At 41.7% G+C, this 25,733-nt stretch overlaps 1 protein-coding gene across 4 annotated transcripts in view; it reads left to right on the top strand.

The window, feature by feature from the left end:
• Positions 1 to 25,733, top strand: part of LOC101920190 (contactin-4) — a 339,023-nt gene that overhangs the window by 78,754 nt on the left and 234,536 nt on the right. The window contains exon 1 of one of the 4 annotated variants that reach the window (XM_027790641.2): positions 8,671 to 8,766. The exons of 2 other annotated variants lie outside the window; for them this stretch is intronic. The gene's annotated coding sequence lies outside the window, so the exon portion shown is untranslated. Of the gene's footprint in view, positions 1 to 8,670; positions 8,767 to 12,448; positions 12,550 to 25,733 lie in introns of those variants that run through there. One more of the 4 variants, XM_027790643.2, reaches the window with a different exon arrangement.

The raw sequence follows: 25,733 nt of genomic DNA, 5'->3' as shown, positions 1-25,733 counted from the left end.
AAATGTCCATCCTATTTAATTAAATGCGGTCTTTGCCCCTGTAGTGATTGCTTCAACTGGATGATGTTTGTCACTAAAAAAAGTATCGTATTTGAAAAGTGTCTGATGATGTGACAGCAGAGCCTTCTTAATGAATCCCACTTAACAGGGTGACTCAGTTTGGGCTAGGCATGATTAAGTTTGTGATCAAGAGCTTGACTAAGAATTTTATAGTTGATGTTGATTAAGAATATTGGATGATAATTAATGCATAACTCCTGTCTTTTACGTGTCTGGAGAATCAAAATAGCTGAGAGGACTGCTAGAAAACAGTGGGGTTGCCAGCTTATTTGCAGCATTTAGCTGCAGCATTTTTATCCAATTCATAAATGGCTTATGGACAGCAACAAGAAAGGTGTCTTCCTTTTAAGTCCATCTCTTTGTTAATTATCACAAGCGTAAAAAATTCCATGAGGATGAGGAGGCTCAAACACCTCTGGGATTCAGTTGATTTTCTTGAATAAATATGAGAATGTAATATTTCAAAGACCTCCTCTCTCCTTTAGTTTCTAGGACTCAAGGAGCAAAAGACTGGGATCATGCTCTATCTCTTGTCATTTCCAGTTTGCACTTGTGGATGTGTCTGCAGTGTAATTAAACTCCTGGTTGTTCAGAGTCTTCATTTAATTTCAGAGAGAGAGGACCTTACTCAGTATCCATGAGTATGGGTGAGGACAGCCCTTTGAGTTCAGAGGATTTGGATAAGGGATCTTTCGATTTTAATTATTGCCTATTCTTTTTTAATACAAATATATCTCACTGCTAATAATGTAATGGATTATTTCCACCACAGAAGAAAAACAGTAACAGGATGAGACCTGCAGTCATATTGACAGGCAGGCTTCAAGCGACTATTTGCCTAAAAAGGTACAGACTTAAAATAACATAAATTGTGTTATATAAAGGATCAGACTTGTGTTGTAAGAGAAGTTCTGGCAGCCCCAAATCTTGATTTTCAGCTAAAGCCAAACCTGAAATTATTCTTAAACAAGATTCTCCACACTGCTGCAGAACCTTCATATTTTTTCATCTAGATAAATTAAAAATACAAAGCTTTATTATGTGTTGCACTAAAGAGGAATGAAAACAATATTTTATGCAAATGAAATGTTGACGTAATTGAAACAAAATAAGTACAGGCATTAATTTTACTCTCTTTTAATTTCATAGAAATCACATTTATCAAAAAATTATATTTGGAAATACTGAACCTCTTCTATCAAATTAAAGTCTAACAGCTTTTACATACTACTAAGTAACTCGATTTGGCTCCAATGCAGGAGTTCATATCTGAATAGAGAAGAGAATGTACTTTTAAAATCAGAAGCATGTAGAGTGGTTGGGTTTTTAAGGAGAGGGGGATTAACCTGCAGAGGTCTTGTAAAGCGCCCTGTGAGCACGGTGAACCCCTGACCAGTGGCTTAGTCTGTGTCTGAATAACAAGTCTGCAGTTTGTTGAGTTTGGAGAGATGATCCCAAATCTCTTCTAAAATAGTACTGAAGCAGTGTAATGGGACCACACATGTTGGTCCCCCTCAGTGTTCCATCCAAGGGCTCGTGTGGAGGGAGGACAGTGATGGTCCGATGGGAACGCTTTAGTGGGGTCAGCGCACACATGCTTCCAGTGCAGTTTGCAAGTGCCCGCTCAGAACTGTTCTCACGTGGGGCTGGATTTTTTGTTTCTACCCACATGAATAGCTACTTTCCTGGGCTTCCCAGAGCATTTTCTTGCTCGGAGACTCTCCAGGGCCAGGCGCGAGGGGAGCTCTGTTGGCTGTGCGTGCCGGCTCCCTTTTGAGCTGAATATCGTGACAGTTGGGCAAGGATGCTTGGAGAGCTTGCCCTCTTCCTGAGGAGCGTTATGAAGATCAGAGGAGCCCAAATCTGTCACCTTAGTATCCAGCAGGGAAGTGATGGAGAGAAGGAAGTTTAGCAGTGATAGGTGAAAATAAATCCTCCTCCTCGCTTTCCCTGTGGGGCAGCGTGATGGAGTTGTTCCCGGCACAGCGCTGCGGAGGGGTGGGCTTGCTCGCACCTTGCACACAGCCTCCACGGGGGCTGCCGGCGCTCCTGGGCCGTGGCGCTGCCTTCTCCCTGCTGCTCCTTCGCTACATGTTACGGGAGTGTGAGAATTGATGTGGCAGTTTGCATATATAAACTATTCTTGAGACAAATCCAAAGGTAAGCTTCCAGAGGGAACTCCGGGTTTGACTTTGGCGTTTGGCAGCGCAGGCATCCTTAGCGTGAGTCGCGCTTTTGTCCGAGACAAGGTAAAAATGAAAAGTGCCCCTGGGTTCTCCGCTGGTGAGATGCTTAAGTCCCTGTGGGACCTTTGATATTGCAGATGAAATCTCTTTTATCTTCAACCTTTGTGCCTCAAATATCATACTCCCCCCCCACCGCCATGGTAGAGGCAGTACAGCCATCATATGAAATGCGTAAAATGACAGAAAGTGTTATTACATCACAAGGGTAGGGTTGGAGCTGATGGGACAATATGATTCTTGCTCTTACTTTGGCATATTTTTTTGTATAACCAGTTTTCACGTGAAGCCTTTTGAAGATGAGGACAAAAAAAAAATTGTGCAGGTTGATCAAGTAAAAGTTGAAATTCATGAACAGTTCAGTATATTCGTGACTATTTGGAAACGTGACGTGCTGGTAATATAACATCTGAGCTTTACGTAGCCTAATCAACAGATGTGTATTCCCCCTCCCCTTATTTTCCTTTCTCCCTTTAGACTTACGAATTAGTTTTTCCCTTCAGCAGATTGTTTTTTCTTTATTTCTCCTACTTAGATACTGTAAAAAGTAATTAAGATAATCTTATCAAAGGAACATGAAACAGAAATTTAACTGATTAAATTTCAGACCAATTAGTCATACAGAAGCCTTTGTGTAGACCTTCTGTGGATTCTGCACTGCTTGTGCTTTCCATTTCCTATTGCACAACAGCACAAAGTTAGGAAATTGCATTCCACAGAGATGGTAATTAACTTTGGTAATTAAAATACCACCTTCGTAGCAGATAACCAGTCAGCTTCAGGTCAATGACAATTTTTGATGTGACCCATTTAATCTTACAGAAGATTGAAATGTAAGAAATAACATGCATAATTTTGCATGCATAATCATCTGACTTCACTAAGACGATGGAACAGGGGAAGGGGGATTTGAATTTCTGTCCAGGAGACAATCCTAAATAAATATATTGTATTAATAGATATGATGTATATTGTATTCTATTAGAATACTGTTTTTTGGTTTATTAAATTGCCTTGCTCTGTATATGGATCAGATGGGGGTTTTACTGCTTTTAATGTGCTATTACTTCATACCTTTGCTTCTGAAGATTTTTAGAATCCTTAGGCAGTGTATACACTGTCTTCCATGCATTGTAACAATAGATCTCCTTTGAACGTCAATCCATTCCTTCAGTTAGGAGTATTATATTATCTATATGACCTACAATGTAGTTACATCATATAAATAGTCTACAGATTATTTGCTCTATGTGAAAAAGAGAGAAAACGTGCTCTTTTGCTGTTTCACCGAGGCAGACTTAGATGATCTTGAGACATTAAAGAGGATATGAGGTCAAGAATCAGCTTGTCAGCTCCACCCCTAGAGAATTTAACTAGATGGGGAAGTAGGAAAAGCAAAGCTTTTCCGTTGTTGGAAGGACTTTGGCCATAAATTATGTTGATGATTTGCCTTGTGGAAGTAAACTTTGTTTAGAAAGAATGCGATCAAATGTACTAAAATTTATTTTCATACGCCTCCTTTAGACATAGACTGGAGGAATGCTATTTTATTGGGTGTTTTATTGCCAATATACAAGATTGATTGCTACCTGATGCTGTCTTCCATATGTAGATTAAACCAAAGCCAGAACCAAAAAATTCCTGTTCCAATACCACAAATGTTGCAGACTGAAAGAAACAGTTGTCATCAATCTGGAGCAGTATATGGGAAAGTGGTAGAAAAAAATACAAGTGAAATAAAATGGCAAAAAGGTGTGGAAACAGTCTTTCTACACTAGGATATGGAGCACTTCTTGTCAGTAAGCACAGGGAAGTGGGGGAGGATAGAAGGGTGTGCTGAACGCTAATATCAGAGTAGTTCTGCAGTTATTTGGAAGTCAAAGTAAAACCTCCTGTATTTAAAGAAATGTAATTAAATATTTTTTCACAGATGTCATTATTTTCTACAGATGTTATTGCTCACTCTCTTACTTTAGTCTCCTTGGAAATAAAAGGAAGATTAGTAATGAGATGAAAGTTGACTTAAACTAAAAAGAAATTAGACCTTAAAAGGAGATTATTAATTATAGCTATCTTCAAATAAGATGGAAACAAGCCTGGAGGAAGTAGAAGATTATCAGTGTTTGTAATAACTGAGCCCAAGGTATGTGTACAATGTATTCAAAGCCCTGAAAGCCAAGGATCAGAAGAGCAGGTGGTAGGATGCAGCTAGTGAATAATCCTGTTAACCTCATCAATACTCAACTAGGCAAAAATAAGGATGGGGGGGAAAAAACGCCTGTATTGCTACTGGCAACGAAACAAAAAGGAGATCAAAGCTGTCAGAGCAGCACTGCTAAAAGTTAGCTGTGCCCAGCGCTAACAACTTTGCTACAGAAATTTACTGTGTGATTCTCTGAAATCTCTTGATCAGTACAGAATAATAAATGAGTGTATTATTAAATATTTTAAGGAACAAAATATTTAGACTGTGGTTCAAAGCTTTTTTGTCAGTACGAAATCATCAGAGATGTGATGTTCAGTGCGGTATGTCATCTGGAGAGCAGCTGCACTTAATTCTATCACTACTCAAGGCATGTGATAGCACCCAGAAAAAAGATGGCTTGGAAGGAAACTGGATTGAGTCTCTAGTGAAGCATTGTATCATCATCCGAATGACCCTTTGGGGCAGCTGGGGAAGAGGAGCTGGATGATGCGCAGCATCCTGGTGATCTGTGCTCTCATCCCGCTGCAGCCCATGCTGTTTGTCCTGGCTGGGTGCACCACTGGCTTTCTCTGAAGGCAGGAGATACTCATCCCCTGATCCCAGTCATGCACCGCAGGTTCAAGACAGCCAAGCAAATACGTATTTTTAAGCCAAGTTTACTAAAATAGGACACTGTTGGTATGTGCCAGTTTCTTTCCCCCAAGTCCAAATTATTTTTTTCCTAATTTTTACTAACAAAGTATTTCAACCAAAGGAAAAAACCCCACCTTTTTCTGACTTCACTGGAGGAGGCATCTCAATGATATGTATTCCCATCTGCTTTTCATCTCCCTTCAAAAGCTTATGCCCTGCTTAAATGGGACATTTTAATCTAAGAAACTCTTTACTGAATTTTCTTTAACCTTGGGTGCCTGCTGTGAGGAGCCCTCTCTAGAAGTGGGGTTATGTGCCCCCAGGTTTCCAGGGAATGAAGCTTCTGCTCGAAGTGGTCTGGCAAAAGGAGCCCTATTTCAAAGGCATCTGCTTGATTTATGTTCAGAGCTGAGTTTTCTTCCCCCTTGCTGATGCCCCAGAGGAGTACCTGGCCATCTCTGGAGTGGGGGTAATACCAAGCTGGGAAAAGCCTGGAATGACGAGCTCCTCACTCACCTTTTCTACCTTTAAAGTCCTTTTTGTGTGTGTGTGTGGTTTTTTTGGGTCAGAGGCATGGGATTACATGGACAGTGCCTGAAGAGAAGAGGAAAGGTACTTTCATACCACTTATCTCCCAAGTTTCTGCTCTGCGCAGAAGTTATCTGTTACAGATAATAGGAAAAGAAATTGCAGTTAATGAATAAGGGACTTGACTAGTGCTTATTACCCAGACAAGGCTCAGGGTAAATGACATAGCCCAAGACAAGTAGAAAAGTTAGCCTGAATACAACTCATTGTGACAAAATCAAGAGGGTTTAGGAAATTATTAAACCTTTTTGAAAGTGGAAGTTCAGGGCTTTCACTGTGAATATTAATGTCTCCCATAAAAAGAGCTTTTTGTTCATGAAGTCCAAGATCATACAATCAGTAGAAATTCAAAATTAATCTTTATTGTATGATAAAGGACCAAGAGAAGATAAAAGAAAAGATGTACTTGAAGGGAAAAGTCTACCAGGGATATAATGCTATCGTACAAAAATATTCTAACATCTATGGTTCCTTCTAGAATTTGCTGTGTGGAGAGTAAGGTTTTACTTACTAAGATTGTGGTGGGGTTTGTTTTTATTTTGTATTTGATGAGTGGGAGATCCAGGGAACCCTTGCAAGATGGGGTGGTTTTCCCATTTGCCTGCATACGTCCCATGACACATGTGTAGAGTTAACAAACCTGTATCACAGAGACAAAGCTGTTAAATAATGAAAGTATTCTGGGGGGATTTCAAAAGGTGAAACTGGAAGGTCCAGAGCCCAAATAAAGTACTGAATAAGACAAGGAGCCAAACAGCGTTGCTCCCCTGGCTTTGGAGCTCTCTCAGCTCTTCCTGGTTGCCTTTGCAGTCTGTGGTGGGGTCTCCTCCCTCTCTCCCTCCCTCCCGCTTCGTGACTAGGGCTCATCATGGGTTCCTGGTCTGCTGGTCCCACTCATGGTTTGTAGCTTCACTTGTCCTAGATGAGCTGCAGCATCCTGAGTGCAGTGAGCAGCCACACCCCGACCTCATGTCTTCATTCTTCCGGAGCTGTTCAGGCTCCTCTGGTAGGACGATGACTGGAGCAATTGGAAACAGTAAATGACATGCTGGTGTGAGGTAGCACAGCTGTTGGTGAGATCCTGATGATCATCATCTTCTGGAAGCAGCAAATGTGCATGCAGTTACTTCTGTGTTTGAGCTCTCAAGCTCAGTAACGCCACGATGTATTAATTCTTCCTAGCGCTGAGGGATCATTCCATTGCAGCCTGCCCTGACAAGTAGGAGTGTGAGGGTGAGAGCCGCAGAGTCTGATGCTGCAGCTGCTCACAGAAGCAATCTGTTCTGTACCATTTAATTTGCTAATAACCAGTAATTTACAGCGAGGCTCTATTGTCTTAATAGGAATACTAATGAAATCTGGCCTCTTCTTTCTGAATGTAGGAAGGTCACTAGTGATAGTTCTGCTGTTTCTTCTGTGGAGTTGTCTGCCATGTCTTGTTGGTGGGGATAAGAGGATGCTAATAAACTGTATGGACTCTTCATTGGTCTAGTCAGAAGTTAAAATTAATGCAGGTTTTATATTTCCTATATTGCTTGTTAGGCTCTCTAGGAAGCTTATGGACAAAACCTGCTGTGTAATGTGAAATGTTTTGAGTAATCTTGTCATGCAATTAGCTTGTATGAATCTTAGCTGTGGACTTCATGGCAATGAAAAACTGAATCTGCCCTCTTTTGTGGGCTTTTGTTGTTGTTTGTTTGGGGTTTTTTCCTCTACTTGTTTGCACTGCCTGAAAATCCAGTCTGAATTAGTATTTTGCTGCAACTGAAGCAGAACTTAGTAATAAGAAACCTCATTTCAGACCACAATGTTTTTGTATTTGAACTTCAGCAATTGATTTTTATTTTTTTTTCCATGCTTGGCAACCTGATCATTTTTAAAATTTAAACAGTGTTTTGCTTCCCTAACCATTTGAGCTCAGGGCTCTTCCAAAAAGTTGTGGGGCATTTTGAGGTCTTTGGAGCAAATAGAGAAGCCTTAGAAATAGCTGTTTAACCTGTCACCTGCACAGATGAAAGCATTTTCCAGAACGCTAAAAGCAAGGTATTTGTCTTGCATTCATGGCTTGTAAAAATGTTCTAGTGGGTATGATATAGAAAATAAGAAATGGCTTCAATTCCATAGTGGTGTAGTCGGGTTCCTCAAGTGAAAGCAACTGCCATATTGCAAATAAAATAATTTTGCCCTCTTACATCTTACTGTGAAATGCAGGTAAGTATCCGAGTAGCCCCCCGTGACTCGAGTGCTCTCTGCATGCTTTAAGAACATCACCCGTGTAAGCATCTGCTGCACTGGGACTATGGAGGGGCCACGAGAAGGATGTGAATGAAGTAGCTGGATTGTTTCCAGCTGGATTCGGTCTGCAGCCAGTCCCTGTGGTTGTGCTGACAGAAACCTCGAGGAGAGCCCGTTTGAGGAAAAAGAACAGTGTAATTACTTCTGACAACAAGGAGGGTGGAAGAGCAAAGAGTTAGAGCTGGAGTACGAGAAGCTCATCACCAAACTGTCCTCAGGGCCAGCGTGGTGCTGCACTGTGGAGAAGAACACAGGTCACTCCTTGTTCTCCTTGGAGAGTTCTCTGTATCTGGGAATTTTAAAGTGAGTAATAGGCACGGGAATTGTTATTTGTTGGAGCAGTAATAATCCAGCAGGATATGTGGTTAATGAAGTACATCACTCCACGCTTCTTGCGTAGCTGATGGCTTATGATTCATCTCATGTTGCAAAGCCCACATGTGTTATTTGAACAAGTTACACGGCCCTTAGAGAGGTGGTGTTCAGTCAGCCTTTGCTCTCTATTTGGAAAAGTCTCTTGAGCAAACAAATAATTGAGATGTACACATCTCTAATGTATAGGACAACGCAGATCTACACAACATTGTGTTGTGTGTGTTGCAAGAGAAGCAAAAAGATTTTTAGTGCAACCCTGTCTTCTAGGAGATGGAAACCACTGCTGCTGTAGTTGGATTTCTGTCAGCTAGATGAGAACCGAGCCTGCTGGGGAGCCTGAGGACATCTGTATGGCGTGCATCCTCGGTAATTTTGTTCAGGTCTCAAGTCTAACATTAAAGAATTAATCTTTTTTGTTGTTGTTGTTGTTAGAGGAATTTAAGAAGAACTGTGTTAACAAGTTGCACAAAGGTTGGAATTATATGTATTTTTTCTAGTACTTGAGAATTAATGAAATTTGTGCTTTCTTATAGGTCTGTTGCCAAAGTGTGCCTAGACCTATGTTAAATTAGACTGTATGAACTTGGGCGTAGGAGCAATCTTCTTTTATTCTGTGTTAGCTCAAGGAGATTTTTGTCAGCAGTGGGCCTCTTGCATGTTACAGACAGATTTAAAGTCTCATATAATTTGGCACAAGCATACGTGGCGGTCTGTAACATAATGATAACACAGTGCTTAGTTGGAGATGGCAGGTGCAAATGCTTTATAAAGAGGTATTAAATTCATTTTGATAATAGGTGAACTGAAACTGCAGCCACTTTAAACTAGGGGACCAGACCCAAATTCTGCACCTGCACTGTGATGCTTTTTGTAGTTTACAGGAAACAATCCCTGGATGGTCTTGTAGCTATTTTCAGTAGTGGGCTGGATTTTGAATGGATTCATTTCACCTAAATTCAGCTGTGGATGGCCAGGTCTCCATGGAATTAACTCTCCATCCTGTTGCTTGTTTTGTTAGTTGCTCATTTCCTGAAACTCTTGGTATAACACTGAGATGGCAGCTATGGCTGTGTCTGGATGGCATCGCAGTAGGGGAGAGCGGTGGCCGAAGGAGATGGGCTCCACTTTGTCCCATCTGGCTGAGCCCGTGGGTATCCCTGGAAGTCCTGAGAACAAATCTCTGCCATAAACGACACCTGCGTCTTGCTCAGTATGGTTTTTCTCTACAAGAGCCATCACCGGTAATGTGGAACAGGGGGAGGCATGCTCTTAAAATGAATTGTTAGCTTCCAGCGACTCTGCTTTTCATTGTGCTGTTGTGTTCCTGGCAGCTTTTGTGCCAGTGCTCCATGTTTTCCACGGCTGGTGGAGCTGAGTGCAGGTCTTAATTGTAAACGCTGCTCTTGGAGCTCCATGAAGTTGTAGGACGAGTGATTCATAGCAGCCCAATGCGGTCAAGTTGGTGGCCTCTCCTTCAGCATCATGTATTAATTGGAGCTGATGGTATCTAAAATGAATTAAGTGTATATACAATAGAGATTTTTTTTTCACCAAATTCAGAACTTCTTTATATTTATTGGTTCCCATTTGCAAAATAAGACTTGTTGAAAACTCAAGGCACTCGTTTGTATTTTAGAAGTGCCAGAGCTAATCTGTTGTTAGTCCTTTCCGAAATCATCCCGATGTGAAAATGAGCACCAATGAATCAATGTAAGAATGATCACATGGGTTTCATTGCATTTTCTGAAGCCTCTCAGATCTCACACCTCTTTGCATCTCAGCCAAATTTCCAGAAAAAGTGTGCGTGTGGGTGGAAGGAAAAAAAAAAAAAAAAGTCATCAGAATGAGGTTTGGTGAGGGAAAACGCTGGGCTCCTGGCCTGGAAAATGTGGGACCTGTGAGCTGAAGTGCCAGCCGTGGCTGATACATCACAGAGAACAGGGACAGGTGAATCCCAGATGATTTAGGACATAGTGAGTGCAGCATTGATTTCATTCGACTTTCCATAGGAGAAATAGCCCAGCTGTTTTCCTTTAGATTTTGCACAGGTTTCAGCCTATCAACTTGTTTAAAAGCCTTATGGGAAAATAAATGCAGTAAGAGGGAGTGTACTGTGAGTGAATGCGTCACTTAATTGTTTATTAATATGAAAAGAGTGCAGTGTTAATAACAAATCTTACACTTCTGTTAGCTGCAGTGAGAAGTTAGCTAAGTTACGTGAGATATATGTTTAGTTCCAGATGTTGTACAACTTTTTATCCAGTGCAGGGCAGATCTTAGGAGTTGCTGAGTATCTTCATCACTTGAAGGCTGATGAGAGCTGAGGGCTGTCATCACCTTGAGGGACCAAGTCTTGCATACCTGTGAATGGAGCATGTGCTTGCTCTTTCATAGCATATTGGTGAAAATCTGTTGTAGACCTAAATATCATGGGTCAGGAGCGCCACAGATGCTGTGATCTTAAGGTATTTTTCAGTGTAGTCAGTTTTAATGACATTTGAAAGAGGCAACTGGTCTGAGGATAAGTATGATAGGGTGACATATGGCATAGCAGATATGGGTTTACCTCCTGCAGCTTGTCTTCATGTTTGACTCGAGCAGAGTAGAAGGGAACCTGCCTGGTGAGAATATTTGATTCTGTCTTTTTGCATATGTATTTCACCTAGGGATGGTGTTTTCCTAAGAGTGCTTATCCCTGCTGAAAATGAACATATTTTATTTTACATCATTGAAGCAACAATGTGGGGAATAAACCTTAATGTATGAATAACTCCGTGTGTGTGCAGGGGCTCTGCACCGTTCCTTATCTGAAGGTTTGAATCAAAACTCATGCCAGAGCATGAAAAAAATGGGTTTGAAGGCAAGCAGCACTGCCAGTGTTTGCCTTATTTTTCATCCCTTGTACCATAAGCGATTGAGGTTATGAGGAAGTTCCTCATCATGTGTCTTTAGTCACTATTATCTGATTATGATCACATTGCAATGAAATAATGGAAACTGCAAACTGAATCTCTGGGGCTGCTGGGCAGGTGCTACCTCAAGGGCATAGTTAGACCCAAGTCTCCGCTGGGTAGCGTATGCTGGGGGGAGTGTGGAACAGGCATCGCAGGGGCTTCAGCTGGTGTCCAAAAACCTGCTCCCACGCAGCCCACGGATGCGGAGCACCCGCCCTTCCCATGTGCAGGGACTCTTAGCTGAGTGGCATTCCCTTGTTTTGTTAAACCTACAATTTATTTTCTCCTCTGTTGGAAAAGCTGAGAAGTAAAACTTAAAAAAGATCACTTCTTGTTGAAAATATGCAGGCAAAAGTATCATGGTTGAAAAATGGAACTCTGAAGGCAACATAACAAAAAAATTCTGGAGGCTTTCAGATTCTTACTGATAACCTGTAAACACGTATGAAAATTGTGTATATGTATGCATTTACAAAATTGTCCTTTTTCCAAAAAAATCTTTTTTCATTATAAAAAGCTGTAAAAACCTGATGGAAAAGCTAGATGACAGAAAACAGCCAATTCTCAATATCACTTTATGCTGCTGTAACACCCAAATGCTGAAGGAGCTATATAAACACCTAGGAAACCACAATCTGTCTTGAAAAGCCTACAAGTAAAAGTAGATTTTCAAAGACATAAAAGGTAGATTGGTGTCTGGCTCTTGCTGAAAATCACTGAGTACCTCAGTCTGCTGAGCATTGTTGAAAATCCCACCCAAAGCCCTTCTCTGTTCGCATGGAACAACAGGAGTATGCAGTAAAAGATCTGACAGCACCTTTCTACCAACTGTTTTCTTTGTAAGTCACTAATATTTCTTCTTAAAGATCGCATGTGATACTGAAAATGTATTAGTGGGCGGGTTACAGACCAGAGGATGCATTAAAAAAAAAATACTGAAAAATAATAATAAAAAAGGCTGCAGCCGGCTGGTTTCCATCTCCTCCCTGGCTGAATTAAGAAAGATGTTTTTCTCCCCAGTGCTCTTCTTTCTCCCTCCTTTCCATTTTCTGCATTATGTTTCCTCCTCCAGACTGTGGCGGTGGAGCTGAATGCTGATGAGACCATTGGCAGTCTGTCCCCAGACAGAACTTCTTAAGGTCATTTCTCCTGGTTCTCGATTGCTTGACCTGCTCGTTTCTCTTCCCCAGCTATGGTAGGCTACCCAATTATACGCTGTTATTTTTATGATACTTGCTTGTCCTTCTCAGCCTTAATCTTCCTTTATTGTCAGGAACACTCACAGTCTCTGTAGTCTAGTTAGAGCTAAAGTTCATAAGAGAAATGTTTTAAATTGACAGTTTCAAACGAACAATCAGGAGTGCAGGCGGTGATGAGGTGCAGTAGGCTTTCCGTGGACGCAGGTAGAAGGGAGTCGTAGCACTGATGCAGTGATGCACTCGCTGCTGGTGAGCTGTGCTGGCACCGATGCATCCTTAGGATGCAAACTACCTTTGAAGGGAAGGTTGCACATACCTGCCCATCGCAGACAACCTGGGCAGGGTTGTGTTGGTTTTATGATGGTGTAGTTGTATATATAAGTAACACTTTTATGGGTCTGATTCTAGTTTTCCTAGACTTGATAAAATACACATCTCTCTCTGTTCTCCATTGCAGGCAAAGTCTGGGGTTTGTTGCTATGTTTTGTCAGTTTTATTCCAAATTCTACAGCCCTTCTGTACACAGTCGCTAGCTGAGTAAGATCATCTATTATTTATTATTATGCTGGTTGTGTGGTTTGTGCAGTGGTCACTGGGCAGGAGAGGTGTGGGGAGAGTGAGATGACACGTCTGAGTGTTGAAACATGAGCTCTGCTGTCCTCTGATGTGTGAGGTCCACATACTGTGAAACGGCATCATAAACTGGTGAAATAAATTCCCTTATATCAAATGCACTTCTTCATTCTAGCAAGGATAAGCTCAGCATCAATAAAAGAAAATTGCTCTGAGACCGTATCTGCAAGTTACCTGTGTGGACCTGCAAGTATTCCATACGCAGCATTTCGCAAGCCGGCATACGCAACGTGCACTGAGCAGGCTGGGTGGGCTCCGCACGGGAAGGCGTGTGCCGTGGTCTGGGTGCGTGCTGCAAAGCAGGTATCTTAAGAAAATGGGCAAATGACACAAATTCTACTTCTTTTGGTACAGCGACACCTCTTCATCTTCAGCCCCATTAACCACTTGCTCATCTCCCAAGGAACTACTTGCTGTAGCTTCTGCTGTGTTTCCCAGCCGTGCTGATGTGCGCACAAGGTCCAAATCGCCCCCAGGGCACCGCGGGGTCAGAAGGGATGAAGCTCGTCCAAGGCCTGGCTGTGCTGACCCCAGCAGAGTTGCAGGATGGATGGAATTGGCCCCCGTTCTGCTCTTCAAGGCTTTCAGAGTTGTCTGAGTAAAAGGGGACGTGAATGCATCATACTTCAAGTATTTACAATTCTCAAATGCCTAAGAAGCTTTTTAAAGGTCAATCTAATTAGGACGAAGTTTGTTTGTACCAATGTAAAATAGTTACTATTATTGGAAATTCATTCCAATGCAATATATGGCATTTTACTTACAGTCTGCATTTTAGGTTTGTATGCTTAATTTGGAAAGTGAAATGATCTTTCAGTTCCATAATGTCTTACTTAAAATGGCATTTTAATCAATAATGAGTTTTTTTGCTACAATTAAAAAAAGATTCATTCTTCCTGATGCAAAATAATTAATCAAAGTTTTTGCATAAGAAGGATTTTTTGTATTGAAAATAAAATTGCCTAGACCTATAACAGCCACATTATTTAGTGTGTCTGTTTTTGATTGCCAGCTTATGGGAACAAAATCCTTTTTTCTGTAATTTAAGGATGCATTTGAATTCAGTTTGAAAGACTAAATTTCATGATGTGTTGCCCTTAAAGGCTATAAAAGTTGAGATGTATTTGTGCGTCTCCATAAGAACACCAAAGTGAAAGGTAAATTAGGTTTTTCTTTTAGTTTCTTTTCATACCTGAAGGGCTCTGCCTGCTGCCCACGTGTCTCCTGCAGACCAACCTGCTGGCCCAGGCCTTGCCCACCAGAGGGGACTTCAGCCCTTACAGCCCTCAACTGTCCTAAACGTAGGTACTACATGGAGGAGGGCAGGGGACAGGGAAGGCATTTTTAGTCTTGTTCCACCAACTGCTGTTGCCTTGGTGGCTTTCTTGTCATCTGAAAGCTTAGAGCCAAGTCCAAAGCGTTCCTGTAGAGGAATGAACGAGAAGCTTGAGGAACAGTGTTTGGTCCTTCCAAGCAGAGGGACTTCTCTCTGAGTCAACATTTAACACTGCTGGCAGCAGGGCTTTCTCTTGGTTTTTCTTTCTAGTAGTCTTTGACGCTGTTTTCCTAATGTGAAACTATAGAAATTTTATGTTATCTGAATTCTGTAAAATCATAGAAAGAGATGAAATGTTGTAAAACAGGGGAAAAAAAAATATCTCTTTTGGGTAACTGAGTTTCTTGGACATACTAAATACTTTGGGTTTGCTCCAGGTGTTCACATAGCTTCTAGCTCTGTTGAAGAGGAGCAGTTTGTCCTGCATGGCTGGAATTTTCCTCTCCCGGTACATGGCCAGTCTCCTCTGCCAGCCTGTTCATGGATCAGGGAACGTTGATCCCAAAACATCCGAATAACTGCACAGTAATAAGCTCTCATTCAGTATATTTTAGAGAGCATACCTAAATGTAATGAGAATATGACCTACAGAAAGAAAGATATTAAAGAATCGTATGCATATCTGTAGCCAAGATGAAAAATTATGAACAGCAAGAAAAAGGTAGTCTTGAAGTTTGGAACAGAACAGGAACTAGGGGCTGTGTCCTTTCCTCTGTTCCTTCCTGGCACCTGACTCCAGAAAATTTCAAGGACTCATAGGACTAGTTTGGAGCCTGGTTTAACCAAAGCAGTATAAAGAGTAAAGGGTTCCTTTTTTTTTCTAGGAGAGTGTATTTTTGTCAATCGTAAGAAAAGTGAAGTTGTTCTTGCTTAAATATGCATGGTAAAATTTAATGTTTTAGCAGCATCATAAAAATAATTACTATCTCAGTGTCAGGCATAATTATTGCAGGTGTGAATGGAAATACACAGCATCATGTTGTCTGAGACATAAGTATTTCAAGTATTTATAATTTAAAAAAGCCCAACCGTCTCAAGTCATTTCACTGTTGCAGTGAGGCTATGTGCAGTGTTGCTGCCAGGATTGCAGCTTTTCCAGGCTTCTTGTGTTCAGCATGGTGAAATGAACGTGAGCCAGCAGTGTGCCAAGGTGGCCAACAGCATCCTGTCTTGTGTCCGAAACAGTGTGGCGAGCCAGTGACCGTCCCTGGCACTGGTGTGGCCGCACCTTGAACCCTGGGTTCATTTTGGGGTTCGCTTCAAGAGTGACATAGAGGGGCTGGAGCGTGTCCAGAGCCGGGCAGGGGCTGGGGCACAAGGCTGAGGGGGGGCGGGGGGAGCTGGGGGGGTTCAGCCTGGAGAGGAAGGGCTGGGGGGGCTGATCACTCTTGGCAGATGCCTGGCAGGGGTGTGGGTGGGGTGGGGGGGGATAGGCGGGGGACGACAAGATGAAACAGCCTCAAGTTGCACCAGGGAGGTTTAGGTTGGGGATTAGGAAATATTTCTTCACTAAAAGGGTGGCCATGCACTGGCACAGGCTGCCCAGGGAGGTGGTGGGGTCACTGTCCCTGCAGGTATTTAAATAAGTCGTAGATGCACACTCAGGGACATGGGTTAGTGGTGGCCTTGGCAGCGCTGGATTAACGTCTGGACTTGATCTTAAAGGTCTTTTGCATCCTAAACAGTTCTATGGTTCTGCCTCGCTCTGCTGTTATCCTACATAGCTGCTGACTTGCTGCCTTCTCCCGCTGCCTGCCTCCTGTGTTTCACCCATGTGAGATGCAGATAGAGGGCCGATGCATCGCTGAAGGAACTAAAATAGCAAGAGTACCAGCATAACGCTTGAATTGCAGATACACACTGTCCAGTGGCATTACACGAAGCAGATGGAGAGTTCCCCTGGTAGCCCTGCTGTCTGATAGGCACTGAATGGCTCAGGTACCTGGCTGGCTGAGCATCTGGGGCACAGGTACCAGGTTGTGCTGTGCTGCAGAGGGCATTATCGGGGTGCTTGTCTCGTCCACCCTTGGTCCCCATTTTGCCCCTTTTGCTGTGCAGTGCTGCAGTTCTTGGCCGCATGATGTGTGTCTGGGAAAGGTCAGGCCTTTGTGGTTTTGAGATGAAAACTTTGTCTGATGAATGAAAAGTACATCAACAGCTGTTAATGAGATCCCCTAACATCAACGCACATCTTGTGGGGACTGTCACAGCTGGACTTCCTTCGTGTCCTTCCTTTGGTCAAGGACTGTCTGCTGCGCTTCGTGTACTGATGTGGAGAGGTGGTCTCTGGGCTTGGGTGAGGCTTGCCGGTGCTACCAGTGACTCCAAATTCAACTCCAGAAGCCAGCTACCATCATGTGCAGCTCGGAGAGAGGAAAGCTTAACCCATCCTCTCTGCTGAATACACATGCAGCTTAAGCAGCTTGGCTTAAATCTGGCTACGGTGAATGGTGCATCATCAGATACAGAAAATAATCATAGTGAAACCTCAGCACATCTTTTCTTTGTTAATTCCTTTCAGAAGCTACAGAAACTAAGTACTGTGTAGATGGTAGTACAAGAGTAAAATAGCTATTGAAAGGCTCTTTGTAGTTTCAAACTTGTTTGTTGCTACTGCTGTTCTGTACAGCCAGACGTAATGAAGCTGTGTGCAAGAAAACCGAATTTCTGGGTGCCTGCTGTCCTAGAGGATTGTTAGCGAGGCACGTGAGTGGCAATAGCTCCAACATTTGCATTTGCATCCACGACAGCACATTTTGGTTTTTGTTTTTGTTTTTTTTTTCCCACTTGCTGATAAAACACCTTCTCCCATTGCAGACCATTCCTTGCCATGCCATGTCACCCGGCCGCTCCGTGCGGGACACCCCCGCTGCTCGGCCCCTTCTTGCACCAGGGGGGTCTGGGGTTCGGGGCGGGAGGACGCAGCTGCCTTACGGTCAGATAAATTCCTTCTGTTTGAAGAATTTTAAAAATATGTTGTTAGGTAAACAAATTTCACAAGAATGTGGGTTGAAGACCCTTACTCCTGGAAAGAAGCATCAGAAGATGTGTAAAAATTTTTGTCGCTATTTTGGTTTTCTAATCAAAAGACCTGCCAAAAGGAAAGGATTGCGTCTTGTAGCTGGGCCCTGGCTTTGAAACACTGCAGCGGGGAGGATGACAGGAATTGCTTTCGAGTTGTTCTGGTAATAATGACTGTAGATCAAATTCTAATAAGTTCAGCCTCTTAAACGTTTTGCTTTAAAAAAAAAAAATAAATCCACTTTTCTATCTGGACATATGTTTTAGCTCTGTGGCATGGCATTTATGTGGAAAATGATACAAGGTAAGACATGGAGTGCTGTTTAGAGGAAACATTGTAGATTATAAATAGATTAAAGATTCATCTGACAGAGGAAATTTTCAGTACCCATTTCAAACTGGATGTGGCTTTTTGCCAGGCTGCCTAATGCTCTCCTAACCATAGCAGGGTCAGCTGGTGGACAGTTCTACCTAGAGTTTTTTAGTTAGTACTGGAGATGTTACTGCAGGCTACTTCTTAGACTTGTATCAAAGGAAAAATTGGAAGTTAGCAGTAATTTTTCAAAAACTGTTACCTATGCAAAAATCTCTGAGTTTAGGGAGAAAAGGTAACCAGAAATCTGAGTTTAGGGAGAAAAGGTAACCAGAAATCTGAGTTTAGGGAGAAAAGGTAACCAGAAATCTGAGTTTAGGGAGAAAAGGTAACCAGAAATCTGAGTTTAGGGAGAAAAGGTAACCAGGGCAGCTGTCCCTCTCGCCTACCTGCAGCTTCAGCAGACATGCCCTTGCATGGCCTGAGTCTGAAAGAGCTGAGTTTTATCTGAGCTGGAGTTCTTCATTTATTTTTCTACTGTCATATTCAACTTACACGTTACTGGAAAGTTATGAATGAACACTTACATACTCCAAGCATCTTTTGACATTTCCAACACAATAAACGTGTTAGACTAATTTAAAATATATTTAGTTACAAGACAGCGTGCTTGATTTCCTGCACCCCTGTGTCTGCTCACCTGGTCCTGTATGGACTCGGTCCTTCACCTTTGTGGTGGAAAATGATTTTCACAGTGTTATGAGTATATGTGTATAAGGATACTAGAGATGGTGCTAATTTATTCCTGTTGTGCGCTTGTATAAACCTGGTATGTGTAGAGGTTAATGGGTTTCCTTCTCCCAGTGTTTTCTGCACAACAATGCTTTCATAGCTAGAAAGATAGCAGTTTAAAACTGAGGGAAAAGACAAAAACCATGTTAAGTGATTTTGGGAATGCTAGCTGTGTTTTAAAATGTAAGGCTATGATTATTTTCTGTGTTCTCCATTTTGACTTTGCTCTCACCTTCTAACTGAAAATGATTATTACTGCCCTTGTTTACTGTGCTGATTTATTTAGCCAATACAAAAGACAATTCTATTGTCAGTGTAGGATTTTCAATAATGTAAGGAAGCTTAAGTAATCATTCTTATTAAAATAATCAGGAATTTGTCATAACACTTCCAGAAATGACAAAGCTCTATTTCCAGAAGTTTCTATAGCATTTTAAGCTGCTTTTGTAATGGTGGTGTAATTGATGGCAGTGTCTTTAAGCTGACTAGCTTATTTTAGGTGACTAGCTTACATATGTTGCGTATGTATATTTAGGACATACTTTTTCATGGTGAGAGCCTAACTCATTTCTACTGCTGGCTTTTAAGGACTTTGAGATTAAATAAATAGATAATTCAGAGATATTCAGAGGTGCTTCAGCACAATGTAGGGTACCGGTGGTGATTGCTGGGCTGTTCAAGTGCTTCTTGGAAGTTCGCTGGGACCCCAAATGGCTCTGGAAAATGTGCTCTTAGCTACTGACTTGTTTGTGGTGTACACTCGTATCTCTTGAGTGGCCTAGAAATCTCAGCTTCAGAAGTCTAAACACTGGGAGTGTGTACTTTTATATGAATTGTGGGTTAAGAAATTTTTGCACAGTACAAGTTGCAGGGTATTTGTACAGGCTGATCAAACTGAATGCTTATCAGAGGCTGTTAAAACAGACATCTGCATCTTTCATCGCAGTAAGTGGAGCTAAGTACAGTTATGAAGCTTCTAATTATTGGTACGTGTGAACTGAGAAGCGAGGCTGCCCTCTGCACGTGCTGGATACAGCTCACATTGAGAATTGGATGCGATTAAGTTGGTAGGAGAAAAAAAAACCCAAGATGTAAACAAAATTGTTAGTGAAAAGAAATTGTCTTTGATAAAATTCTGCATCTCAATTCACCTTGAATTAGATTCTTTGAGGATAAGGTCACTATTTCTCATCAGAGGCTTTTCTGTGATGTTTCTGCTTTACAAAACGATCTAATACCTCTCTGAGGTATCTCCTGCCATTCTTCTCCATTAGCCCTGATGACTCTCCAATTATAATGCCCTTTGAGCCTTTCCAGGAGGCAAAACCAAGGTTTCACATTCCTCTGGAATTATCGTGAACAGAACTGGTTTAAAAACTGAATTGTGGTAAATTAACAGTAACCCACCGCCTCTCTGTAGTTGCTCTCTGGCATGACTGGATCAGTCACTTCTTGGCCAAATAAGATGTCAGGATTTAATTTAAAAGCTGGGTTTGAGTTTTGGGAAGTGCCCCAGGGTGCAGAATATTTCCATGCGGTGAACATCACTGACTCCTGTTAGTGTCAACAGATGATTTTCATTTGAAATGTAACTTTTAGTCTTAGTAACAGATCAGAATAAAGATATTATTGTGATATAAAATAATAAGTAACCCACGTTCTTTGAATGAACTGCTCACGAGAAGTCTCGGTGTTTTGTGGGTTTTTCTTAATACAGAAATGTGTCTGTGTGCATCTGCTTCTTTCTTCTGCTCATTCCCAGTTCCGGCCTCTGACATTCAATGAGTTTTTATGTCTAAGTGCAGTTAAAATTGTAGAATAATGTGGGTTGGAGGCAATCTGGAGATCATCTACTCCAGCCTCCTGTTCCAAGAAGGTCTGGTTAGGTCAGGTTGCTTGGGGACTTTTTCATTTGAGTGTTGAGTGTCTCCAAGGTCTCAGTGACCTCTATGGACTACCTGCTGCAGTATTTTACCATTGAGGGAGGTGGGTTGGTGAAGAGAAAAGTAATATTGTTCAGGAAAAAAAAAAAAAAAAATAATTGGTCTAGCAGTAGTAATTAGCCAGCCTTGGAGAAGATGCACACTCACAATAATGTTCTCCTGCTCTCATCCTTGGTGTAAAAGTGAGTACTTTAATGTTAGAGATGGCACATCTAGCAGTTGTGTCTGGTAGATAACTTATGGTTGCTTTCAAAAAGGTTGGTGAAGGATTTGTTTTAGGGTGCTTTAGATGATTTTGTTCTCCAGCAGAACAATTTGCTGTTTGCACTGAAGCACGCTGGTGGCGGTGAGCGCCGCTGTGCAGCCCCCCAGGTCTGTTCTCTGCTTCAATGACTTCGTATCACTAATATTGGAACTCAAAATAAGTAAGACATAAATAGATAGTGGTAATGTAGAACTGCTAGATTATAGTGTATGATATGGAATCAACAATTTTCAAAGTAACTTAGGCTCTTAGGAAGCTAAACCTCAATCCAAGACCTAATTATTTTAACAGTTATGAAAACGTTGCCCTTACGCATTTTCCCAAAAACCAAAGCAGTAAGTTTCTTTCTTCTTGGCACCAATTTTTTTATTTTGTTCTTAAAAAGATTAAACAGTCTAGCTGCATTAATTAGGCTTTCAGAGATATTTATTTGTGATGTGCAGACTGAAGGCTGAGCCAGTAGCCAGGAATTCAGCAGCCCATATGAGTGTGAACAATGAGGCATCTTTTAGAAACTGGCAGTTTTCTCATTGCGCTGCCAAATGTACTTCAGCTTGAATCCCTTACACAGGGGGACTTCCAAGAAGTGTTGTTTCCATTGAAGATGCATGATTGTTCAAGTGTATTTTGGAGCTCTAAAACATGTGCTAATCAGAAACTTTGATGGCTGTTACTTGGCCTTAAACTCTTTATTAAAAACAGGTGCTTCTTGTAGGCTTTCAGCAGCTTGGCTGTAATGACAAAGGCAGCTTTAGCTTTTTAAGAGTTTAATGTGTGGTGTAACAACAGCGAGCATCAGAGCACCGGGCAGTGGTTGTGTTGTGAATCTGCATCTGCAGAGGTAATCTGGGAAATAACCAGAGACCAAGTGTGCCGGAGGAGGATAAAAGAGTGAACCAGAGGGCAGGAGAGGGTACACCGACCTTTAGGACCATCTGTTTAACAGAGCTCTGTGTGTGTGTGTTTTTCTGGAGTCTGTAGTAGCTGTGTAGAGGTAGCAGTTTCTCAAACCATTAAATGACAATAATTCATCTTTTAGTTGGTAATAAAATTACGAGCTTAAAAAAAAAAAAAAGCTTCAGAATTTCCTGTTTAGCAATGCTGGAACACTAATTTGACTGAGATCAGCATAGTTATTTAAAGGAGATGCAGCTTTGGGTGCTTTCAGCATGAGCCTGGAATATCTACTGAGAAAGGTCTCCTTGTTCTCCCAAGGTCCGAGGCAGCATTTCCTCAGTGCTGGTGTCTCAGGGTGAAATGCTGGAAAACAAAAAGTCAATAGAAAGCCACACTGGACTAAACACTTCTAAAAGCCCCAGTATATGCCTGTATCTTTAGATGACTACTCTTTTGTTTGTTTTGGTTTTATCATCATCTGTGTCCTTATCCTCCAGAACACATCTAGGCACTCGTGAAAATGTCAGCTAGGTTGTCCTTGGTAGGTTGAGAAAGAGATCATTTTATGAATAGCTTTTTTCCACCACCCCCCTTTCTGGGAAGAAAAATAACAAAATTGATTCCTTTGCTGATCTTTGTCTTTAGGTGGACCCTGTTCTATTCGTGGATCAATAAAAATGTGTCTTTAACAAAGAGAGGATAGATACAGAGGCAGAAAGATTAGTCCATTCATCAAGGACGATGTGAAAGGAGGACTGTGGTGAAGTTAGAGATCTCGTATGTTCTGTTGTACTCCCATGACACTGGAAGTCCCATCACTGGTAAATATTTCCAGTTTTAAACATCTACAGTTTCAATAGCTGCAAAAGGTATTTTTATGTAATAAAATTAATATATGTTCGGAAGTGTTGTACACGTGCTTGTCTAAAGAGAAGCATTGTGATAACCTGCTCTGTCCGTGCTTTCTGAGTATGGAAGAGCAATTTAATTTTAAACCTGAAGTGTTAAGTTTTAATTTTTTTCCTTTGCTCAGTCTCCTACTTAGTCATACATAAATCACAGTAGTATGAAAGAACTAGTAAAAATGGCTGTATCCTTCTAGAGCTGTAATTTGGCTCCATGAATTATTAATTATTAGACCAGTATAGCAACAGCTTTTTCAGAAGTCAGTATAAATGTAAGAGGCTCACCTTATCAGCTGAGATCTAAGCAGTGGCAGTAATGTAATTCTTACCATTTAGCACTTTGTGGTATGTTGAAAAGGAATAGGATATTAGACCATTTAAACTTTCTGAAATACAACACAAAGTGAGGAAGTGCCTTTTTTTTCCTCCCTCCCCCCCAATAATTTCAAAGAAATGAATACATGTGGATTTCTCAGGGGTTTGGACTGGTGGAGATGTTGAAGCTGTTCCATTTGTGAAGCATCACTGTGAGGGAGACCAGCTCAAAGAGCACGCTTGAAAAGGGAAGGCTTTGGCTGCTTGCACTGGTTAAAAGAAAAGAAGAAATCGACAGAGGCTTGAAATTAAGCTTAAAATGGATGAAAGGTAGCATTTAACAAATACAAAGGCATCGGGTGTTGTAAGTAAAATTTTTCCTTCCTAAATAATGTAGCTTTCTGGTTTAATGCTGTGGTACTACATAAGGCTGGTGTTAATTTTCTTGCAGCCATACCAATGGTCCTAGGCGACCCTTGTGTTGTCCTCTGATGTCACTGCTCCGGCCAAAAAACCCCAAAAAGGTGTTTTAAATTCTTGTTTTAAATGACTTTTGTGTTTGGTGTAATCCTAAAGGTTCTTCTCAAAACTTTGTCCTTCTCAGATATAATCTGCCGCTGGCAGTTTCCAAGTTCAGTGCAGTAGCTGATTTAATTGAATCCCATCTTGCAAAATTTAAGTGCGTGTAATGGAAAATCGAAATACTTCAGTGCTTCTCTAATTTTGAAATTTCATTTTAGCATTTATATTATTTTAGCAATACTGCTTTCCATAGCTAAAGATAAGTTATTAAAATAAGGAATGTCTCCTGCAATATATCATAACCTATTTTTAAAAATATGATTTAACTTATAAACAAATTAGGAGAAGGGTATTAAGGAACTGATTAGGTCTTTTTTTTTTATTGAGGTTTTTAATAACCATTATACTACAAAATTTATGTAAAGCAATATTTCAGGGAGAAGTCCTAATGACATTCTAATGTGAATTTTACCTGAGATTGTTTCACAGGACTGTGCAATAATCTAGTTGCTGTCACTTGTGTCTGATTTACAGAGGCCATTTTGCTCCCATCTGTTGATGCAGACAGACCAGGCAGGGTTAGGAAAGAGCAGTTCATCAGCGCCAGTGCCTGCAACACTGGTTGCAGAAAAGTAATTAGTCTGAAAATTCAGATGAAGTATGTAAGTCCCTGCCCCGGTTCTCTTTTTTTAATGTCAAAGGGGAAGAATTTGGTGGGTGATACTGCAAATTAAAGTTGGAAATCTTCCTTTAATTTTCTTACCCCCTTTTGTTGTAGATTTTACTTGAATTTTCAGTACAAATATATAGGCAAAACCCAGATTTCCTATGGGAAATTATTAATAACCATATTTCTTGCATATTTCTGTTAAGCTAAGTATACTCGTATATCAGCAGATTTAATAACTTGGTCTGGGGAAGCATGCATGAGGACAGGGCTCGTGTGGGGAGCTGATCTGTCATAGCTTTCCTATCCCCATTTCGTATTCAGGATAATTAATGAATTTTTAGACATAGTTCTTAAAGCTTGCAGGAAGGCGTGGGCGGGGGGCTGGCTGCAGTGGGAATCGTGCTGCTTGCAGGGAACCAGGGGTGGCCCCTGCCTTGTGGATGCCCCTCATACCTGCACCGTGGGTAAAATGTTACTTGAGGAGGAGAGGCAGCAGAGGTGGTTTCATTTGGTGTGGGAAATAGGTTTACCTTCATTATTAACTGCACAATCATGCTCTGATGATGCTTAACATGTGAAAGTAATCAGGACACTTTCTTCATCTCTGGGCAGTGAAGAGAGGGAGTGCATTAATTACGCCATCCCTCCAGGTGAGCGGTGCTTGTATGCAGCACATTACCCAAATTAATGTGACAGAGACCATTAAGAATTATTTTTCTCATGAATTCCAGCTATTTTCATTAGGTTTGTTTTGGGCACGCTAGCATAGATTTGTGCAAAACAGGACGAGCGTGCAGGGTGATGGGGAGGAAGAGCTGGTGCCTGCGGCACATGCAGCTTGAGCGCTGGCACTGCCGTGGCTTGTGACAGTGATGCCGTGCTGGCAGTGCACATGCCTGCTATCCCATTGTCCCGGGACAGCCGGCGTAGGCAGCCACCGTGGCCTGGGCACCCATCACAACTGGAGCCTCTCATGCAAGAAATTGGAAAAGTCCTTTGGTGGGGAAGAAAGATAGGGAGGAGACTAAAGATGTAAGTCTTAATCTTGGACGCTATAGTGTGTGGAAACAAATGGTGTGGTAAAACTGACCAGAAATGTGCCAAAAGGTTCTTAAAAGGCAGCTGAAGCCTGCGGGGGGCTGCATGTGGCTCTGGGGGGTGACCCGTGAAAGCGCATCAAAGCGTGTGTCGGCACTTCCGTTTGCAAAGCGTTAGCTTGCAGCAGACTGATCTGCCAATAAATAACACTAAAGTTTACAGGCTTTTAAATGGATGAAAACAAATTTGGATGCCTTTTTCTCATCAGTGCTTTTAGGGGTACAATTTTTTTCCCTCAAAGAGCTGTGAATTTAAAATATGTTCAGACACTTCTTGCATCCTGTGACAGCTGCCGGGCCGTGATGCTGTGAAGAGGAGAGCTGGTGGCCGCGAGGTCCGTGCTGGGCATGGCTTGGAGCTGCTGCCACTGCGCGCCTCTTCTAGGGTCGGGCGTGCATGGGTGCCAGGTGGCCTTCTGCCATCTCAGTTGCCTTTTTGTTCCCAAAATTAATCCCCTCTGGAACTGTAAG

The sequence above is a fragment of the Falco peregrinus genome, chromosome 5 (assembly GCF_023634155.1).
Source record: "Falco peregrinus isolate bFalPer1 chromosome 5, bFalPer1.pri, whole genome shotgun sequence".
Classification (NCBI taxonomy): Eukaryota; Metazoa; Chordata; class Aves; order Falconiformes; family Falconidae; genus Falco; species Falco peregrinus.
Note: the sequence above shows the minus strand (reverse complement) of the source record. Positions and strands in the feature narration are given on the sequence as shown.